Raw genomic sequence first — 8417 nt, 5'->3', positions numbered from 1 at the left:
TTGGCTTATCAGATGGAGCCAGGATTCCGTGGGTCTGAATGATGAGTGAGTGGAAGCATGGCCCATTGAATTGGGCGAGCTTTGGCTGTCTGGATGCTGCTACTCCTCACCCTGCCGTAGGGTGGGAAAGGAGGTCCAGATGATGACGATGATTTATTTTATGTGGAAGTTTACTTTAGGTGATTTCAGTAAGCAAACAAGATGTGGTAAATTTCATTGGAATGAATCTTGATAAGCTGTAATTAGTGTAAGAGCAGTAATTAACCAATTATGGTACTAAGAGTAGTAATTAACCATTTATGGTGCTGGTCCAAGTCCGCCCTGGTGGGTAGTCCAAGTTCACCTTGGTATCGTCAGTAGTTGGCAGTATTTAAATACTTTTGTATTTGAATACATTTGTGTGTTTGGAAGTGTATTGATAAATACTGTACATTGGTTTTCATGCCTTTAAATATAGTATTCAGATACACTAATGGGTATTTAAATACAGTGTAATTAAATCCTCAAAATAAAAAAATGTAAATAATTTTTTACCAGTTAATTTGGCCATAAACCTGTCCAGCTACCTGGCAACCCTGAACAGTGAACATGGTGTGAGTCGCGAGTTCAGTTCCATCAGTCAGGGTTGCCAGGTCTGGCATAATTATGCCGGTTTGGCTTATTTCAGGAGCAGCTGGCATGAAAATGTCTGTTCCATATACTAGGTACCGGCTGGCTATATATATATATATATGTTAATATTTGTATGTATTTAAAATGTATTTACAAATATATTTAAATACAATTGATGTATTCAGTATTTAGTTTTTAAATAAATTCATAAAGTGTATTTAGTATTTAGTATTTAAATACATTTCTCTCGTGTATTTAGTATTTAAATACATTCATTGTATTTAGTGCCCAGCTCTGGGTATCATGCATGAAACGAACCACATAATGGCACTAATAATGCAATAAGAAGAGATGGTTGCCTATACTGTAACCCACTGCGTACAGTAGTAAACTTGATTCCACAGTAGTGTCAGCAGTTTTCAACCACAGGCTTAGACATTTTTATACAGTTTTTCATTTTGTGGTCCAGTTTGCCCCAGCTAGTGCTCTTCCTTACTTAGTGCCATATTTTAATTTCTCACAGAGGAAGAAAATTACTCAAGATTGTGACAGAGAGAGTCCTAGGTAAAATGACCTACACATTCTAGCGTGGTCCATGATCTTTTAAGCTTAACATAATGTGCATCAATTAGACAGTATATTGGTGAATTCTCAGGGGAATTGCTGTGTGGTCAGAGTATGAGATGTTAATGAAGAAAAAAAAAATCTTTGTAATACTTGTCTCACATGGTGAACCGTGAGGCAAGACACCAATGTAAATAAATGCTGTACTGGTAAATATTTCAGACAATGAAATTTAAAAGAAAAAAAAGTAATGGGAATCATTTTCTAGAGCTTCGGTACTTGCTGTAATCATTGCCATCATGAACTTTGTTTGGTGTCATATATTCCATGCTCATGTGTGTATTATGTGGTATATCCACTGCATGGTATCTTGCTAACTCCCTCTCTAAATTCTTAAACCTAATTTTCTGTCTACATTCTTAAGCAAGACCTAACTTCCTCTCTGATTTCTTAGCCTTAATTTTCCATATAATTTGGAGTGACCCTTCAGTTTTCTGTCATCTGCATTCACACTAAGCATGCATATCATTCTTCAGTTTCTCCAATGCTTGAAGAATCTTATTCTTCCTGCTAGGCAATACTTTACTTTCTATACCTTGTACAGTATACCTCTTAACTCTCTACACAAGGCAACTCATCTCTTAGTGACAAATTACACATCCCTCCAACCATTCATATATAACTGTTTTTACACCTCTCTTAATCTTCCCTTTTTATTGATCATGTTTCACTACTTTGCAGTTAATTCTTCCCCGATAAGGGATTCTCTTAACTGATTTGGATTATACCCAAACCAACTAACTTACCATATTTATATTGTACCTGTGTTTCCTGTCTGGTCATGAAGACATCTCACTAGATGTTCCATCCAGGGGGTTGCAGACCAACTCTGCATCTTCACAGCTTACATCTTGTGAGAGTTTGAGCATGATTTTATGTTTTTTAATGAGGAGAGGAGTGAGAACCAGGATGAAATTGGACAGTTTGAACTTTTATGTGTTCCTTATCAGTTGTCCTTGACTCTTGCTGTCAGTTTTGTGTGGGACTCTTTAGAAAGATAATGACTGTTATTTTGGTTTTGACTGGGCGATATTGTTCAGAAAAGGAAAGACCATATAAGTCGAGGGAGGAAGAAATTTGGGGGAGGATTTTTAAAAGCAATGAAGAATTGCAGTACTTCTGCTTAGCTGTTGGCTTTGTGTAGACAGATCCCTTATTTCCATCCCACTTGTGTATGGAAGAAGTGCTGAGGCTTGACCATCCATCATTAAGGTGCATCCACGGCCTGTTTAAGGAGGCAGTGTATTTTTAGCTGCACAAAGAAAATTTAGCTAGACCAAATGCCAAATGTAGCAGTTAGTTTTCATTATTTCTTTCCAACATAATCACTCACAATGTGGTGGAAATTTCTGTCATGTCACTAATTATATTCACCATCATCATCATAATCACCAGAACCTCCTTTCCCACCTTAGAGCAGGGTGAGGAGTAGCAACATCCAGACTGCCCAAGTTTGCCCAGTTCAGTGGGCCACTCTTCCATTCACTCATCATTCAAGCCCTTGGATTTCTAGCTTTATCTGATATGCCAAAAAACTTTCACCACATTCTGTAGCATCACATAAACGTATCTGATAGAGTCAGTCTGGACGCTGTCATGTTAAAAAAGGGTGCCAAATCTCTGGTTATGTGCTTTGCACATAATTCATCCAGCCAGCTTGATCTTTTGTCAGTCCCTTAGCCTCATTGACATCCATACCTCTTTCTCACACACTCATCCACCATATCCCTCCACCTTCCTGGCCTACCTCGCCTCCACTCTCCTTCAGATTTGCTCAGATAAACCATTTACACCACTCTATTGTTATCCATTCTCTCCACATGACCATACCATCTCAGTACACTCTCTTTGATTCTGGTGTCTACAGACTTCCTCACTCTGCATCTTTCATGAATCACATTACTTCATATCCTATCCACTCTCTGTACTCCACATACATTCCTCAGCAGTCCCATCTCCACAGCTGTTCCTCTTGACTTTTCATTTTCATGCCACACCCTAGTCTCACATCAGTATGTTAAAGTTGGCACTAACACTCCTTCATGTAAGCCTCATGCAGCTTCAACACTCAAGCCTCCGTTTCTTATCAGTGCCTTCACAGCACCAGCTACTTTCCATCCTTGTCACTCTACTTTCCACTTCTTTTGCACATTTTCCTCTCTCCTCTACCACTTTACCCAAGTATTTGAACTCTCTCACCAATTCCAGTCCCTCCATTCACTATAACATCACACTGGGAGTTACTTTCTCTTGATTACTATTGCTGTACTCTTTTCTACATTTACTCTTGAGGCACAATGCTCACAGACATCAGCAAAACTCTGCAGTAGTCTACTAAGTTCTTGTCCGGTATTTGCAAGTAGCACCATATCATCAGCATACAACAAATTTGAGATATTTCATCCATGACCATTCATTACCAACGCCATCCCTCTCCATTACTTGAGTTTTTACTTCTCTCATCACCCCATCCCTGTATACATTGAACAACCATGGGGACATCACACAACCTTGTCGCTTGCCCACATTGATCATGAACCATTCACTTTGATGCCCATTTACCCTTACACATGCCTCACTATTATCATAAAAACTCTTGATGGCACCTAGCAGCTTACCATCTAAACCGTACATACACTAAACTGTCCACAATCCTTCTCTGTATACTTTTTTGTATGCTTTTTCCAGATCCATGAATGCCAGTTGAAGGCGTAGTTGGTATGCATGGTGTGCCTGGAAGAAATGAAAATGGGGAACGAATGATAGCGATGTGTGTTGAGCGAGAGATGGTGATTGGGAATACGCTGTTTGAGAAGAAAGATATTTATAAGTATACATGAGTGAGACAGGAGGGTGGAAGGGTTGTTGATAGAGCCTTGATGGACTATGTGGTTGTGTCTAGGAATGTAATAGGAAGATTGTTGGATGTGAGAGTTCTGAGAGGGGAGGGTGGAGGTATGTCTGACCACTACCTGGTGGAGGGAAAGTTAAGAGTAGGTAAGAGATGGGTGAGAGCTAGGAGGGTTAGATGTGGCAGGGAGGTTTTGAAAGTGAGTGAGTTGGATAAAAGAGAGAAAAAGATAGAGTATCAGGAGAAATTGAAAGATGAGTGGAACGCAGTGAAAGATCGGGAAAATGGCAGCGTGGAGGAGGAATGGCAGTTGTTTAAGAGTGCTGTGGTGGGGCATGCAGAAGAGGTGTGTGGTGTGAGACGTGTGGGTGGTGGTGTAAGAAAAGGAAGTGAATGGTGGTGCAAGGAAGTAAGTATGGCTGTGGCTGAGAAGAGACGTGCATATGAAGTGTGGCTGCAGAGGAAGGATGAAATGTCATATGAAAGGTATAAGGAAAAGAGGAATAGAGCGAGAAGGGCTGTGCGTGATGCTAAAGTGGCAGCAGATGAGAGGTGGGGTAGGCGGCTGACAGAGAATTTTCAACAGAATAAGAAAATGTTTTGGAAGGAGATGAAAAGGGTGCGAAAGGGAGAGTCTGGGAAGGAAGAACGAGTAAAAGGAGAGGATGGAAGGATGTTAACTGAGATGGATGCAGTAAGGAAGAGATGGGCAGAGTATTTTGAAAGATTGTTAAATGTAGAGGAGGAAAGGGTGGCTGAGATTGTGGCGGATGGAAGGGTGCAAGGAATAAATGTGTTGGGAGAGTTGAATGATTCTTTGATCACGAAGGAGGAAGTGGAGAAAGCAGTAACGGAGATGAAAACAGGGAAAGCTGCAGGTATGGATGGGTGTGCTGTGGAATGCCTGAAGGGTGGTGGAGTGACTATTGTTGACTGGTTAGTAAGATTGTTGAATGTGTGCTTTGAGAAAGGTATGGTGCCAATTGACTGGGCAAGTGCTTGTGTGGTCCCGTTGTATAAAGGCAAGGGTGATAAGTATGAATGTACTAGCTTTAGGGGTATAAGTCTGTTGAGTGTTGTAGGTAAGGTGTATGGTAGAGTGTTAATTTTGAGAGTTAGAGAGGGTACAGAGGGAGTGATTAGTGATGAGCAGTGTGGCTTTAGGAGAGGGAGGGGATGCATTGATCAGGTGTTTGCTGTGAGACAAGTGTGTGAAAAGTATTTAGCGAAAGGCAAGGATGTGTTTTGGGCATTTATGGATTTAGAGAAAGCGTATGATAGAATTGATAGGGAGGCTTTGTGGACTGTTTTAAGATTGTATGGACTTGATGGTAGGTTACTAAAAGGGGTAAAAAGTTTTTATGTAAATAGTAGAGCGTGTGTAAGAGTGGGAAATGCAGTGAGTGATTGGTTTCCCGTGAGAGTGGGGCTGCGACAGGGATGTGTGATGTCGCCTTGGTTGTTTAATATTTACATGGATGGTGTTGTAAGGGAGGTGAATGCAAGAGTTTTAGGTGGTCTGAGTCTGGTAAATGTTGATGGAGGAGAGTGGAATCTGAAGCAGCTGCTGTTTGCAGATGATACCGCACTGGTGACTGATTCAGAGGAGAGATTGAGACAGTTGGTAGAGGAGTTTGGAAGGGTGTGTGAAAGGAGGAAATTGAAAGTAAATGAGAATAAGAGTAAAGTGATGAAGTGTATGAGGTTGATAGATGGTAGAGGGATGAATATAGTTTTGAATGGTGAGTTGCTTGAGGAGGTAGATTGTTTTAAATATCTAGGGTCACATGTTGCTGTGGATGGAAGAATAGATGCAGAAGTGAAGTTTAGAATAAATGAAGTAGGAAAGGTGCTGGGAGGAATGAAAAAAGTGTTTAAATGTCGTTCGCTTAGAATGGATGTAAAGAGAAGGCTGTATGAGGGTGTTGTGGTACCGACTGCATTATATGGGGCTGAAACATGGAATATGGGTGTAGCAGAGAGGAAAAGTTTGAATGTAATGGAGATGAGGTGTCTGAGGAGTATGTGTGAAGTGACGCGTATGGATCGAGTGCGAAATGATGAAGTGCGAAGGAGAACTGGAGTTGTTCGGGAGATGGCTGGTAGAGTTGAGCAGAGGGTGTTGCAATGGTTTGGGCATATGGAGAGAATGGAAAATGAGCGATTGGTGAAAAAGATAACTAGATCTGATGTGAGAGGTGTAAGGCTGAGAGGAAGACCACGAATAGGATGGATGGACAGTGTGAAGAGAGCGCTGGATGCGAGAGGGATGTCTGTTGAGCAAGGAAGAGTGGCTGTGCGTGACAGAAATAAATGGAGAGAAATTGTGAATGAATAAGTGATGACGCAGCCCTGAGGGGATATTCTCCCACATTTGGTCTGATCAGCTAGTCAGGTCAGGTGCGGGTAAGGGGATGGGTGTATTATGATGTGGCAGGGGTAAACCAGTTCTGCTGTCGGGCCCTGCTGCGGATGTCACTGATTGCATTGTGCAGTTGACCCTTGTGCGGTGTGATGCGGTGAGGATCTGTCCGTTCTCCCCTTTGGGGCTAAGATGCGAATAAATGTGTTTGAATGGATGAGTAAATGGAGAGTGAGTCGTCCTGTCTCGGCTACCTCCCTTTCCTTGGGGGAAGCAGCCTAGGTATATAGATAGATAGATAGATGAATGCCATAAACACTTTATAGTCCTTCTCATAAGTCCTCTTCACTATCCATCTCACTGCAAATATTTGATCCACACATACTCTGCCACCGTATTCATCACTCACTAGGACTTTTGATATCTCTCATACTTTCTCTATAGTAATTCTTCCATATACAGTAAAACCTCACTGAAATGGACTGATCGGGGCCCATGCCATTCCAAAAAATGCAAAATTCCAATAAAAGCAACATCCTGACTTCCCCCTGCTAAACTGGACTTTTTCTAATATATCAAACATTAGTCTGGATTTTATGAACGGTTTTTAAATTGTGTTGACTATCATTGTGATACTGTACTGTGTTATAACTTCACTACATTAATGAAATGGTATAATATATATATTATAATAATACTGTACTGTACACAGATAAACATGTCTTTTATTTATCTTATTGTGATGAACATAGCAGAAGTTGTCAGGCAGTCCGGACTGCTTCTGGCTTTATCGAACTTTTTATGATGTATAGGAAGTTAGTCCAGTAGCCCCTCAAGTCCGATAAAAGCAAATTTCGGTCTATTGCATTCTGTTATATCAAGGTTTTACTTTATATATATATATATATATATATTTTTTCAGGGGTAGGTGGTGGCGACCATCATCCACTCACTTGATGTAGTGCTGCCTACTGCTTCCTGAGCCTTTATCATTCTTTTCCTGTGCCTGCCCTCCTCTCTTCCCATTTCTCCCATCTTTCCTGTCACTTCTTATTGCTTTTCTTTCATTTACAGGTGGCTTTACATTGAGTGACAACCCAAATGGTTTCCTGTAAGCCAAGAAACCATTTACAACGCTGGGTGGTAACCATATAACCAAACTATACGTGCTCCCTACGTGTCAACAAGTGGGTTGGTGGAGGGTTAGTGCCCCTTCCTGTAAAACAAATAACTCAAAGTCAAATGGCCACCCCTTGCGGGATTGTGGCGTCTGGCAATAGATAGGTAGATAGATAGATAGATTTTTTTTTTATGGATAAGATTCAAATATTCTACCTTAGGACTTCATCCTTGGTGGTGGGTACTTGATATAAGTAAGTTTGAAGGACTCCAAGTGGTGGAAGTCTTGTAGTTATGTTGTACACTGCATTTAGCTGAAGTAACTGTTCATCAATTGGAATAATGTTTATGCCAAAATGAGATTAAGAAATGTCAGCTATTAGTCTTATCATTGGTACATGGAATTAGGTTAATAGAAACACATTAACATTCAAAGCATTTATTTTATCTTTAATTTCCTCATTCAGATGTAAGAGCATCCAGGCCACAGCTCAGTACCTCCTCATCAGTTCCCTCTTATAATATCAAAAAAGAGATTTCTGCTAAAAGAAAGTCCCAGGAATTGAGTAAGAATTCCACAGCTAGTCAACCCACAAACTGCAATATAGCTCGTCTACCACAGGATGCATCTCAAGATAAGAAAGTCTCAGTAAACCAAACTAAATCTGATGAAAACATGTCTGTTGAGAAGTGTCGGTCTCAGAAAAGTGCAGAAAATATATTGGGCCAGGAAAGTAGTGTTACAGGTAACAGGGCACTGCAAGAAAGTGCCAGTAATATAAAGACCCAAGTGAACAGTGACACAGTTGACAAGGTACAGAAAGAGAGTACCGTAGATATAAAGATCCA

Source organism: Coenobita brevimanus, chromosome 96, assembly GCF_032717465.1.
Source record: "Coenobita brevimanus isolate Jiangsu-jjx chromosome 96, ASM3271746v2, whole genome shotgun sequence".
In the NCBI taxonomy this organism is placed as follows: domain Eukaryota; kingdom Metazoa; phylum Arthropoda; class Malacostraca; order Decapoda; family Coenobitidae; genus Coenobita; species Coenobita brevimanus.
This window is presented reverse-complemented; position numbering follows the sequence as displayed.